Source organism: Channa argus, chromosome 19, assembly GCF_033026475.1.
Source record: "Channa argus isolate prfri chromosome 19, Channa argus male v1.0, whole genome shotgun sequence".
In the NCBI taxonomy this organism is placed as follows: Eukaryota; Metazoa; Chordata; class Actinopteri; order Anabantiformes; family Channidae; genus Channa; species Channa argus.
The window spans coordinates 17738707-17753754 of record NC_090215.1 but is presented as its reverse complement, the minus strand read 5'-3'; the positions used below and the strand labels follow the sequence as shown (position 1 = coordinate 17753754).

Sequence of the window (15048 nt, the reverse complement as noted above, 5' to 3'; positions counted from 1 at the left end):
ACATTTAAATAACTAAATAACCACAATAATCTCATCTGGACAATCTTGCCTTGAAATTATAGATATAGATAGATATTATACTGTGTCTGACCCATACTAAGGAGTAAACATTAGGGTATCTTCATGCAGAAATTTACCCAGTTGGTTACAGTCTGATGCTCATGTGTCCTCAGTCATATATGACAGACTAGCTCAGAAAAAGAACTGGAGATTGTTGTTCCAACCACACATTCAAAGGGCCCTTCAAAAGATGAATCATACTTCCCTTCAAGCACAAACAGTCTCTTCACAGAAAAAAAAAAAAAGTGGTCATTCAGTGGTTGTGTCTGCCAACTAAGACTACGTAGGGGTAGAAATTAGCTTTGAAAAAGCAAGTGTTGATAGGTCTTGTCAGTGATGCCATCTACTTCAAAATCCAGGATTCGACAAGGTAAAATAATCCCCTGTTTGTGATGCAGCACCGTGCTGTTATTGTGTGGCTTACAGAGATAAATGATGCATGAAATTTTGTCATTAAATTTCTTATCAGACATGGTGCCCTGATGGGAATGTGTACACAACACGGAGCTTTCGCACAGAGCTTTAAACATGCGGGAAATACCGTAGGTTAAGTTCCTGGCAGCGGTTGATGTGCATCTGGAATAAGCTGAAGAGTGAACAAAATAAACAGCGCCCCCTTGTGAAAGTTAACAACGAAAGAAAAAGGTTCATGAAATCATTGTTTTGCACCAAATCAAACAGAGAACACACGATGTAGAGATCAATCCGACTGAGACGTTGCTCCTTAATCTACCTTTGTCATCATTACTTTAATCTCCAGTGAAACAGCTTGACTCACAACTTATCGTGCCAGTATCTACACAACACTGAGACATTGCATCCTAAACGAACAGCGTTATTAACAGCTGCTTGGGGGGAGACCATATAAATGTCCTGCCATTTGAAATGGAATAATTCAGTGGTATTGACACGTTCAGTTTTCTGCTTCCCTATATTCTTGTTCCATATGGTAAAGTGTTTAGAGTTGCATCGATCAAATGGTGACAGATCCTGTTTGCTCTTATCCAAATGCCAAAAAAGTGGGTGTGTCACCATCATTTTTATCCCAGTTAATAGTGGCGACCCTGATCGTCAAACTTTGCATTTTTCTGCATTTGCTTTTTCTTATTTTAAGTATTCATTGTTTTCACTCATTAAATATGCTTCTCTCTTTGGAAAATGTGTGGCTCAGTCCCATAAATAAAATAAAAAAAAGAAACCAAAATGACTTCCTTTAGGAGACTTAAATAGGCCGTCAGACAAACACCAACAGCCAATCAGGAGACGGATGCTATGAAAACTCATCAGACAGTTTGCTGTGGTAAAGCACGTGGTATTCATTCAGGAAGTGATCACACCTTGAAGACAACTGCTCGCCAACGAGTAACAGAGCATCAATGATTGAAACCAGAAACACCTGCTTCTTCAGTAGCATTAGAAAGAGAAGGTATCAGGCTTTGTACTTTAAAGTTGCCATTTCTGGCCAGTTGTCTTTTATAATTTCCTTTTTTATAAATATAGTCTGGTATTGTATGAAGCAGTCTGTATCACGCTGACATTGCTGCACTCTGGGTTTCTTCAGAATGGGCGAGAGCAACATTAAAATGATTCATCTCCTGCTCTCACTGGCACTGACAAATGGGCAGCAAAGCATTTCCTTAAAGAACACTCAGCACTTGAAAAAATTGGAATCATCCAGCCAGATAATTTTTATTTATTTTTTTGGTATGTCCATGGCATTAAATTCACAATGAACGAAGTGCTAAAAACATAGTATATGTCACGAAAACAGGTGATTGCAATGGGGTGTAGATGAGAATATTCTCTGTCTGCACATTTGTCCACAATTCTATGGGATGAGTGTCTCTGCAAACCATGAAACCAGCGACAACAGAGCCATTTGATCGCCAATATGCTGCATGAATAGTTAATGTACTATTAGGAGAGGAGAGGGGAGGGGAGTGGGGGTTTAATTTCCATCTCACATTTGTGAGCGCTTGCTCAGAGACTCTCTCTTTTTAAAATAGCTCTTCAGGATGAACTGTCATTATGTAATCACTGCATGTTTCTCTGTGGAAACCTGCAGGCTGCCTCCGAGTATTTTAGTTTGTTCTCTGCTTAAAAGCACTGTGGTGGCAGACACGCCTTTTGGTCACATTTTGGGAGGTTTCACCTTCCTCAGGGGAAAGCCTGCGTTTCATTTCAATGAGCATCTCCTGTATCATGCTTATCCCAGTCCAGATTTATATTGTAGATGGATAAAACACTTTTACAATGGAGATTATACACAGAATAAACTGGTATCGACTGGACAGTCAGTAAAATGTGCAAGAAGTGTGGCAATGGACTGTTTTCCTATAAAACCATTTTGTGATAAAAAATTTCCTCCATATTTTATTGACGAGGAATGATTTCTTTAAAAGAGGTTATCGCATTCCAGGAATTTCAATTAAACCCCATTGAAATTCTTAATCATGTTGTAGAACCACCGTGCTGAGACACATTTAGAGCCTTTTAAAACCCTGCTTTCAGTGGAAGATGGACTCCTAACTCCAAAGCCATGTACTATTCTGACGGGGGAGAAAAAGGTGAGTCACGTCAGTTAGTCACCCATGTCACAGTGCAAAGAGGAACCCTGATGCGTGGCACTGATAAAACATTAGTATGCCGTGCGCCTGTCACACCGGCTTATCGTTCACGTGCAACGCCGCGACGGGGAAAAGTGAGAGGGTGGTGTTAATTTGACCGTGCAAGCAATTTCTGTGAGACAGCGAGGGAGATGGACAGGGCGTCCCCACTGATTCACAGATCTGGGGTGCATGAGAGGTGAGCTTTGGGTGGTCGGCCACCAGAGTTAGGATGACAAATGGGGTTTTTAGTATTGCATGGAAACCTCGGCTGAAGGTCGAACTTTATAAACAAGATGTAGGTGAACTGAAGAAGTTTGAATTTGATAAATGTGGATCTTCTCATAGAAATGGGCACAGATGCATCTACTCCCTTTTCCCCCATTTTTCTAGCTTTGGAACAGAACATATGCTGTGGATGTATGTTTTTGTTTCCATTTTTCAAATAGAAGAACGTGTTGCTTAATTCACGAAGCCACTCAACGCTGCCCCGTGCTCCATCACTAGCAGCTGAGGTGCGTAGTGTGCGAGCACCGACTCCAGAACTGTGATTCAACTATTCACTTTGTTGGAACATCTGCCCGCTTCCTTTGCCTCCTCGTCCCCGTGGAAGCTGACTGTGCGTGTGAGCGAGTTCACTGCGCTGTTGCCAAAGTGTCAAACCAGCTCTCCGTGTTTGAAAGAAATCTCAGTGCACCCGAGGAAATCAGCAACGCTGTGCCTAGCTTTAAACTTGGCATCGGGTTTATAGTAATACAACTTTTTCCTCATGTCCATACGGTGTCATGCGTAAAGTACATTTCGACTGCAGCATTTGTATTATGCGAAAGATCTAATGCGCTCCAAATATTAACCTAATAACAAGTTATTACATTTCTCGTCATATTTTCCAAAAATGCACTAAAGGGTGACTTCACCAATTTTCATCTTGCTTTCTATGCCCTTAGTTTAGGGTGTAAAAGTACATTCATGCCTGCCTTCATACTGCCCTCTGACTTCCCTATATTAAAATATTTCTGTACTTCTAGCTGAAAAACTCCCCCAGATGACATTACACGGAGGAGTTTTTCATCATTAGGAGGTTGACCATGATTGCAAACTCCATAGTGTGAGCAACAAGATGACATAATCTGAACTCAAAGCTCCTTTCGAATGATGTCATCTGGAGCATATTTCAGCTAGAAGTAGGGAGATATTTTAATATAGAGAAGTCAGAGGGACGTTTAATGGCATTTATGTACATGTGCTACCCAAACTAGAACTAAAAGAAGCGAGTTCAAAATCAGTGAAAGTGTTTTTTAAGTCATTCGTGCCTTCAATTGAACATGAATGTGCTGGTGCAATGTATCAGTGAGGATACAAGGATCATTCAGAGTCTTGGTCTGTTGGATTTCAGATGCACCAGGAGCTTCCAAATGTTCTATACTATATAAAACTAACATTAAAAGAGTTAAACACAAGTGTCAGTGGTGCATCCATAGCTGTCTAACAACATGCATTATTTCACAGTAGACACATACTTAACTCTCTTTACGATCAGTGAATCTTTTAAATTCATAGATTGAACAATACAAAGGAAGCTGATTAAATCTGTTTAACACAAGAAGGTGTCATTACTGGTTCTTCTTTGGATAAAGTAAAAAAAAAAAAAAACAGCTGTTGCATTAAACACTACAGATATGAAATGAATTGCATCCAAAATGACAAACCGTGTTACTCCACACGATCCCTTTGCACAGGCACGTGGAGCAAAAACTAAACATATGTTTCACATGTCTAAACCGAATGAATCCGGAAAAACCCCAGTGGATGTTTTGTGGAAGAGAGGAAAGAAATTGGGAATGAATCCTAGTCTCGGTCCTACAATTCATGATTTTTAATTTTTTAAAATTTTAGAAATCTTCACCTTTTTAACAGATGGTTTTATGTTTGCAGTAGTTCGAGCTTTTAACACCATCAGTGAAGAAGCAAAAATCCCAACATACTGCACATCCTGCTATCTACAGTACATCACACGCTTATTTATTAATTGAATGAAGTGGCGTATTTGTGTGTTGCCCCCCCCCCCACAAACTCCCATGAGTCTCTGTGGGCACTTGAAAAGCAGTGCAGCAAACATCTGTGAAACCCCCAAATCTCTTGCACTTCATTCCCTCATAAGGGACTGTACCTGGCAGCGAGAAAGCGAGCTTATCTGTGTATGAAATGCTAATGTGAGTCGCCACAGCCCTACTTTGTGCATGAGAGCACAGAGGCCTTCTCCTTGTTGTAAAACCCACCTGCTCTGTGTGTTTTAGCATGTGTGAAACAGCAAAGCCTGCCAAAATCCGGTAGCCTCAACCCAAATTTCCACTTCTCAGACATGAAGAGTAGCGAGTGCTGTGGGTGATGTGAATATATTTCCATCCTAAATCCACCCTGTCTTTCTCTTTTATTAAGTTTGCCAGAGGATAGCTAAAAGAGATCACATGCTTGTCCAAGTCATTGATTGGTTTTCTTCAAAAACACTATAACCTTTTAGTTAGTGGCCAATATATTCATGCATTGCTGGTTTCAGCTTCTTAAATTTGAGCTTGTGCCATATTTCACGTTTTTATATCACCGCAGAATGAATAAACGCCCGTAAACACAAGTTCACATTCATTGTTTCTCACAAAGACCCCATTGGGTAAATCTCTGCCTTCTATAAAATATGTTTAATGCAACTAATTTCCCATAAATAATTTGAGAGAGAGAGTTGCCTTTTTTTGTAATCTGTGTTGTTTACATTCCTGTTTGCTTTGCACACTCGATGTTATTGCTACCAACTTTTGACAAGTGGAATAGCATGAAGCCGTCGGCAGGATCTGTGCATACGATACAAGGAAAATAGAAGGTCTTAAAAACCCACGTGTACAAACAGTAGCAGTGATAGTGGAGGAAAAACACGCTTCTCGTGTTGGGCCATTGGGCTGGTGTTCGTTGCTCTGAAACATTACTTCCCCAACACTATACTTTCAATGGGAAACTGAAAATGTTCATATTAAGAAGATACTTTTTTTTCAAAGCAACTGGGCTGCTTGGTTGGGGGGTTGGTGGACAACCTGCTCTGCCTTAATTTTGTCAGTGTAATTTATATTTTATCTAGCGCTGCATGATTAATCTAATCACAATTACGCTGCCAGCCTGTGTGATTATATAACTGCAATGTAATTACATAAATAAGTACATGTATGAATGTGACAACCTGTCCTCTGTTTGTGTGCACTTTGCTCTATATCTACTCCTCTAATAAAGAGAGGACTAGGCCGTCTATGTTTAAGCAGTGGAGCGTGTGTTCACATGACTTTCCCTGGTGCAGAGCAGTGTTGCCCACGTAGCCTCCAGATGTCTTTGGTTTTCACCAATGCATTCACGTGGACAATGGCAGCGTCTCCTGCGTCATTGTTCTCAAACTTCCTCATGTCATTTTTGCATATCTGGTAGATTTAAACGGCGAACCAAAGGGGGCAGACACGGGCCTTCTGCTAATAAACAGAATCCATAGCAAAACTCTCTCATTGAGATCAGGGCAGAGAAAACAGTAGGTGTGAAAAGGCTTTTTTTCCCCTTTGATTTTCCACTATTGTTTGAAACTGCTGCCCTGATCGTTTGACTTTGCCACGCTGGCAATACATGGGATTCCATCTCCCGTACGCACAAAGTTAATTTCTGACCACGTGCACAACCGACACTCTCTTTTAACAATGTGCACTTTACTATAGGTGTACACGATTGTAACTGATAGTTCTACTGTGTGTTTATTGTTGAGCTCATAGTGGGTGGTGTAGTCGTACTGGAGTATATCACAGAAAGAGATTGTTCTAATGTTTTGGCCCTTGAATTCATTTTCAATAAAACAGAAATTGTAAACTGTATAACAGTCTACAGGACAAGCGTCTGAAATTCTAAGTTTATTGGTGTAGTGATAGCATTTTGAAAATAAAAGTACCTAGTGATGTTTAGAGTTTGATTTTGTTTAAATGTTGTTTTAACGTTGATATATGTATATTTTGTTGTAAAACATCCATCCATCACCTGTAACTGCTTATCCTAAGTAGGGCTGGAGTCAATCCCAGCTGTCATAGGGCGAGAGACAGGGTACAGCCTGGACTGGTCTCCAGTCTTTCTCACGGCCATCACAGAGAGACACACAACCATTCAGACCTACGGGCAATTTAGAGTCCAATTAACATGCATGTCTATAGACTGTGGGAGAAAACCCACCAGAAGGGCTGCGGTCAGTCGGGGACGCAAACCTGCAACCTTCTAGCTATGAGGTGGCAGCTCTAACCACTCCACCACCGTTGCTGCCTTTTTGGAACACATGCACATGCTAATTTGTACACCACTGATGTCATGATATACCTACTTTCCACTGAACACAGTTGGTATTTAATATTGCCAAAATATTATGTGTTTTAAGTTTTTGAGATGAAATATGCTTTTCAAAACCATTATTTATCTGTGCAGTTTCTTTAAAAAAACCAAGCAAGGAGAATCATGCCGCAGTCAGATGGGGATTGTGATGGTGATACTGCAAGTTGAAAAACTGTGTTTTGTCCCTGCAGTGGCCAGCAGATGGGTGCTGTCTGCTCTATGCTGGCAGTCCCGCTGTATGATGGGAGCTCAAGAATCCAGCCCTTAAATACACAACAGATGGGACATTTTCCATCTTCCACCCAGCTCTCATTAAGCAGCCAAACAACATATAGTGGGGTTGACGAGTGCAGACATGTTTTCTAATTTGACTCAGAGGAGAAAAAAGGTAAAAAAAAAAAAAAAAAAATCTTCCTTCACAGTTATAATTAAGGTTGTTTAACTTGGCATGTAAACACGAGGAGATGAAACTGTCGGAGGCTTCCCGCTCTCATCTCGGAAACCTTTGCCTTTTGGGTGTGAGGTAATGAAAGCTGAGGGTTAGGACAGATGGCGTTTGGAGGGTAGTGTACTAGAAGGACAAGTTGCTGTTGACTTTGGAAGACATGGTGGGAGGAGATGACTGACACACCATCCTGCCCATATGACTCAGTGGGAGTCATTACTGAAATGGGCCTAATTACCTTTCAGCGTAATCTGTGTTTAAAAACCTCCCGCTTATTGCTTTTAATTACCTGCAAGTGTTGGATTGCAAGGTTGGAACATTTGTTTGCTGTGTGCACATGCAAGGGGCAAAATGGATGCAGGAATGGTTTCGACAAATTTTACAAAAAGGACTTTGAAGTGTCCTGTATTTGACAGCCGTTCTGTTTTTCCATATTATACAACGTGTCTCGTACAGTTCTGCTGCCTGTAACGTTATTTCACACTCATAACTTTAGGCAAAAGAAAGGGAGTTGATTTTCACATCTTCAGATCTCATTTTGACAGGAAGACCCGTCACAGTAAGTGTTATCTATAGAGCCAGGTCATGATTATTAGACGATCTTGAGGTTGTCTTCTGCCGACCATCCCTGGGTTAGGAAACGTGATCAAAGTTAGATTCTTCCAGGTGCTGGAATATGTGCTCCAGTTAGATTGGTGAAGAAAATATCAACCAATCTCTTCTGGAAAAAATGGACGTAGACACAGAGAGAGAGAGAGAGAAAGCAGCTGAGAGTGAGAAATGAGATTCGGGAAGATGAGTGCAATTCATTTTGGGTTTGGGAATCTTGAAGGTTAGAGTAGAAAGCATAAGGCCATTTAGAGTTTCTGGTCTGAATCCTAGGACATATATCTGGCTTAGAGTCTGCTCTCAAGGTGAGCAAAGCATTTAACACCTGCTCCAGCAGAGAAATTGTCTGTTGGAGCTGTTTTTACGAGGCTGTGTGGACAAAACCCTCATAAAATTATGGAGTAGGGAGTGATATTATTGAACCAAAACATTCCCAAATCACGTAACCAGTGCAGGGTGGAACAGGGCTCAAAATCTCAGCAGTTCTTTGCGGAAAAGTTAACCACTAAAACAGTTCAATCAGCCACGATGCCCTGTCTTTTCCAGTCAGGTGGTATTGAGGCTAAACCTCTGAATTGCTGGCACCTTTCTCCAACCTATTTGTCTCCTCCAATTTCGTGGAACCTCAAGGGTGTGCCACACATTCAGAGGATTACCCGGCTTGTGAAGTTGATCAGCCTAATCTGCTTCCTTTCACAAACAATGAGCTGGGTCAAATCAGCCAATAAACTCCAGATAAAAATGCTCTCAGTGTTACTTCAGGTACAGATCAATCAAATGCATCTTTGCACCTCTGATGAGTCTGTTTGGTAAAATACTGTAAAACCAGCATTATTAACAGTAAGGTTAATTAATGAAACAATAAATGATAATGCTTCAAAAAGTACTCAATCAAAATTGAATCGTGTATCGAAGCTAGTGCTTATTAATATAAGTTTGTGACCATATTACTAGCAATATATATATATATATATATATATATATATATATATATATACACACACACACACAAGTTACACACTCTAGCTCTCTGAGCTAAAATAAAATTTAAATAATACTTCTAAGTAGAGGAAATCCAAGAGGACCAAAAATAAAATTACTTATTGTTTATTTCAATGCGTTTAATGTTTCAAAATAAAATACAAAAATAGTGTTGTGTGCCTGCTAACCTAACTAGCTGTTGTACAGCTTCATATAAACACAACGCTCACAGATATTTACAGCATACATCACATGGCAGCATTTCCAGATGTGCTACTTGACAGCAGCTGGACTGCAACCAAGTCAACTTGCCGTTAAATGGGACTTTTGGAGGCCCAGATTATTTCCCATGGAACAAAATGCTTGTGCAGAGTAGCTGACGTGACTCTAAACTCAATGCACTGCCTCTTAGGAGCGGCTGATATGGAAACAGTTTTTTTATGATAAAATATTTAGTATTTTATTTATTGTTCCCATTCCTGACTGTCAGGAAAAGAAATGTCCTCAAAGCACAATGAGCCACTTAGCAATTAAACTTTAATTTCATTCAGGTCACAGTGGTGAGAACGCTCCTACGCAGAGCAGAACATCTTAACAGCTGCAAAGATGTCCAACCTGTCATGAAACGACACCATGAAGAACATGAAAAAAACATCCCACGATCAATCATTTCATCACAGAGGGTCTGCCATATGTGTGTATCATTTATCACACAACAACACTTTAAGGTCCCTGCGAGGTCCAAACAAAGGCCAGGACAACGCCCCTAGAGAAGAAGACAAGTGTAGCATTAAGTGCAGCAGCTGTGGAGAACATTACATTGGGGAAATGGAACAAGCTCTGGGGAATGGCACATCAGTCAGTTAGAAGTGATGAAGGCCTTCTGGTGGGAGGACTTTAAGAAAGTCCATCTGCCACCAAGAAGCACCTTTGGGATAAGCATGTCCTGGTGTCTCCACAGGAAAACACGGGGGAAGAGACTTCTGAAACAAGCAACATCTGCAGTCAATGAGCACCAGTGCAAGGCCAGCCACAAGGTCAGCTGGGAAGAAGTTAAGATTATCATTCCTCTACAGGGATGGTGGATGCAACCAGGGATTACTGACCAGCCCCACAGGGCACAGTTCCAGGCAGCCGAGAGGGCAGGAGGCCCGTGGACCATAGTCCACTTAGTTTTAAAGACATGAAACGACCATAAAGAGTTGCACAAAAAAATGCAAAATGACTCAAAAACAATAACATGAAACTAGCAGTATGCAGAAGAGGTAAACATTGAGGGCCTCGCAAAGTGACGGTAGAAAAACGTGCATCCTTTCATATTATGCTCCATCAATTATTTCATAGTGTTGCAAATCCCACTCGTTGGCAGTACGAGGCAACTTTCTTCCGCTTGGTGCACATGCAGCAGTGTAGCGACAGACACACATGGAAGAGAGGGAATGTGACACACGATGGAGTAATTCAGAACACGGGGAGGTGGATGGTGAACATGGCATGGATCTACACCAGTAGTTTGTAATGGGTGTGAATTAACAGAAGTTGTTGGTGTTCTGAAGGATTTTCTTGCTTGTGCCTCGCAAATGAAGACCATTAAACATCCACTCTGGGGAAAAGTGGTAGTGCCGATGTTTTTTTGATGATGTTGGGACAAGTGCCACAAAGTACATTTTGTGACATGATTAAATGTGCATGATTCTACATAAAAAGAGAAGTAAACAAATATGAGCAAATAAGTATAGAATTCAAAGAGCCATTAAAAAATGGCTTGCCCCTGGGATATTTTGTTACCGGGACATGCTATTGCCAATACCAGGATATGAAGTTCTATCACGCAGAGTAGGTGGGGCAACACCTGGTGTTGTATGAGATATGAACCTGCAGCCTCACAGGGCCCCTAAAATTAGACACAAACATAAATACTCAATAATACAAAATAATGATAATAAAAAATAAATACAATGCAATGCATTTTCAAAGCATGACAGAAGGATGTTTAGCAATGTGTTGCATCACCTCGCCTCCTGACCGTGCTCCTTTGGTGTGAAAAAAAAATAGTCTTGCATAAAAATGATACACATATATTGAACCCTCGTCATCGGCACAGGTCGACATAGCACTTTTGATTCAGCAGAAACCAAAGACAAAAAAACCCCCAATGTTTTACAGTCTGCTGCGTCACTACATTTCTCCTCTGCTCTTTTGCTTCTCCTGTCTTGTTTACCTACCTCAGCTCAGTGAAACACTGCCTGAGCAACAAACAGGCCTCTTATATGGCTGGAAAATGTTTTGTATTTGTTCCTTTCATGTGAGGTGAGAAGTCAAGAGTCTCTTTCGTCGTGGTCATCTGGGCTGTCTGGCTGGCCCTCTTTTGTTCTGAGGACAGAACAGCAGTCCAGTGATGTGTGTTTTAACCCGCCCCAGCCTTCCGCTATCTGGTGTTTTGACATCTGAGAGAAAGCTGATGCTGTGAAATTGAATGCAGTGGATTTGCTCTCAGCAGGAGGCCAAAACATTAGCTATTAGTGGCAGGCCTGTTGTGCCTGCTGCACTGATTTGGGGGGGTTGCATCTCTTTTGCTTTCTCAACACATTTCACTCTCTTGCCTATGGTTTTGCTTTTATCTTTCGGCCTTTTTAAATATTGCACCTCCTGCAGTGTCATGTGCAAGGACAATTGGCTGAGGTCTGATTTAATTTAAGGTGTTTACATGGCCAGTTGATTCCCCGCAATTGAGTTTTCCTGTTACTATGAATAAAAAGGGACACAGAGACAAAGTATGTCTGTCTAACAATATCTTAGTCGCTCCACGAGCAATAAGAAAAGTTAATTATGGCCACACTTATCTTTTAAAAATAGAAGCGCGATCAGGCATCTTATAATCACATTATGAAATAAAGCAGGAATTTTTAATCAAGGTACATCACCTGATTGAAACAGGATTGTGTGTGTGTGTGTATATATATATATAAAACTCTTGCATGTATCCAAATTATTGCTGCGCGTAAAGCATCCTGTTAAATGCTCCACGCATACACACAAACATGCCGTGGGCAGGAGGCTGCTCAAAACAGTATCATCATCATCATCCTCATCTTAAAAGGGGGGAGCATATTATTTCCATTGACAGAGCCAGATGCTGTTGATTTCATGGCTCTCTGAAATGTATTTTGCTTAGAATCAGCATGATAATCAGACAATTAGGAGACTGATTGAAGAGAGCCCCAGGAGGCAAAAGTGAAACCACTATAAAAGATATTCTTATTCTGACTCATTCAGGTACAACAGTTGTCTCGCCAGTGCTTCCGCTGTGTAGGGAAATTTGCTAGACTGTGCTTGAATCGTGCTATTATTGAATAAGAAAAATAATCTTGGACCAAGAAGTGAAAAGACGGGTTTTAAAAAGGACTATTCGGTGAGCCTTCTTTACGGGGCTTGGCGTCAACGTGCACAGAGGAAGCAAGATATGAGAATAGCAGTGGTTTTGTACAGTTGAGTGAAAACGTTTGCATCCCCTTATGTTGCTAAATGAGTCAAACATCCTTCATCATCAGTACTATCAGTAAGGCCAAGAAGAAGTAAGGCCAATAGAAATCATATCATTGCAAATGTTTGCATCCCTCTTGATAAACCCTGTGTGTAATACATTTAAATATGTAAAAATCAGGTGTCTGATATTTGAAAAGCTGATAAGTGGCACCAGGCATGTTAAATTTAGCTTGCACCTGAAATTCTTTTTTCGTTGCTCACAGCTTGAGACTGCCCGGAGATCTACCCACTCACCGTGTGTCCAGGACAACAGCTTTTCAGAAGACCTTAAAATGAAGTTAGGAAAACTTCATAAAGCTGGACAGGGATAAAAAATGAAATTAAATTCGAAGCATTTAAGGATAGAGGTGCTCGGAAACTTGCTCAAGAGCTGCATATTTAAAAAATCCAACACAAACAGCAGGGGACCTGGTAAAGTCCTTAGAGGCAACTTGAATAAAAAAATCTACATCTCCACAACTAAGCGCAGTCTGCAGAAGTTTTATATAACAGAGTTTTATAACAAGATTACGAGGACAGATGGGACAGAAGTTGAATTGTTTGGTCAGAGGACGCCATTCTCACAGTCATAGTTATTGCCATTTCAAAGTAGGTAGCTCCAAATTTTCCACTCAACTGTTGATGAGGATCTTTTCCCACATTACATGTTTGCTGCGTGGCTGAGTTTTTATCCTCCGCTGCTTCAATTCGACTAGATGTGAAACAGACTTTGCCTTTTCCTTTTGCGTGCCTGGGCTGACAGTAGGCATTACCCATAACAGCCACTGAACTTGGTGAACATCACCAACAACTATAGCTGGGCTTTGTAATTTGCATGTAGAGATATCTGGAACATGGGGATTAGTCAGGACTTCTAAGCACACTTTAATCCACACGTAAAAATATTTATTTTCATGGAAATAATTCAGTGATTATCCTTCAAAGTATGTGACTGTCACAAGTTGCATTAATGTCTCGTGTTAGCGTTTCAACTGTTGTCGCAGGCATTGTGCGAGACGGAGAGCAGCAGCCTTTGAAGTCCGGCAGCTCCTGTATCCTCTTTAATATCAAATACATGTATTTTTCTCGATAATCCCACATTATGCTGGTGTTCTGGTGGAGCACTTTGGATGTAGGACCAACTGTCCTGCTGGGCGGCGGTATTTGAGACATCGCTTGCCACACATAGAACATACATCCTAAAACATGCCCGAGTATATTTGGCCACTCATTTTTATAAATGTTTTTCTGTCCATGCTGCCCTTCTCCCCACTTTTCCACTGATGTGGGCTAAGGTCACAAATAGCAGCTCGGATAACTATAATTCCATGATTTCAACAGATGACAGGACAAAAGGAGCCTGCATTCTGCAATCCAATGTGCACTTAAAGCTGTATATACGTTGCCCTGCACAGCCAACACAATTAAGAAGCTTGCTATTAAACTCAGAATGTCGTCACAAGACAGGCGAGATGTTGTGTTTAAGGACCGTTACGGCTGTAGTGACACGGAAACCATGATACAAGACTCCATGATATTGTATTGTGATCCAGAAGGACGGAACTGTGAAATTCAGGTCAGACATCCAGCTCAGCAGTGTGACAACGTTACACCAAAGAACAGGACTCACATCTCACTGTATAGCAAACGTAATAACATTCGGATATAATTATTTTCTTTTAGTGGCAACACACCAAAGGGCCTCCCCAGAACAGCAAGGTCAAACGACAGGATTCCTCCTCAAAGAAAAAAATCCGCTGTGGGGACCATTTCATGCTTCGGCAGCACTTAAATATCACATCTGACTTAAAAATCCACTCCATGACTACGCTATTGGCCATAAGACCACAGAAATGCACATGAAGGTGCAATGCAGGGCTTCACTTGAATGCTAAGAGAGAAATTTAACAATGCCAGCTTCAGTATATAATTTTGATGGAGGAAAAACTGTTTTCGTCTGTCTTTTCCATTCCATTGCCTCCAAAAAAATTACCCACTGCCTCACGTCTGAGTGGCTTGATGTCTGTCCTTATCATAGTAAATGTTTTTCTTCGTGCCACATTTATTATTCACTGTGATGAGACATACACTAGCCCTTGCAGTTTGGCCTGGTCGTGACAAAGACACTGAATCAAACCTTTTCCCGATATTTTTTAACAAAGCTAATCCAAGTCATCCTTTTGAGTCACGGGGCCCAACGTTGCTCTGCTCTTACACAAGACTGTGAGCTCACAGGTCAGTATCAGTCGCTCAGCGGCGGCCTCATCTCATACGACAACCATTTTTAAAAACCACTGTAGTTCCTCTAAGCCCAACCTCGTTTGTATCATTACCACAATGGGCAAAAAGGCTAGGAACAAGATTTCCTCTTGCCTTTTTGCACTCTATCACAGTCAGCCAGTTTGAAGTGGGCGTCCTGATCTG

At 41.1% G+C, this 15048-nt stretch overlaps 1 protein-coding gene across 3 annotated transcripts in view; it reads left to right on the top strand.

The window, feature by feature from the left end:
• The window catches only part of LOC137104927 (cadherin-18), a 146669-nt gene that overhangs the window by 70282 nt on the left and 61339 nt on the right, over positions 1 to 15048 (top strand). The window lies entirely within an intron of this gene.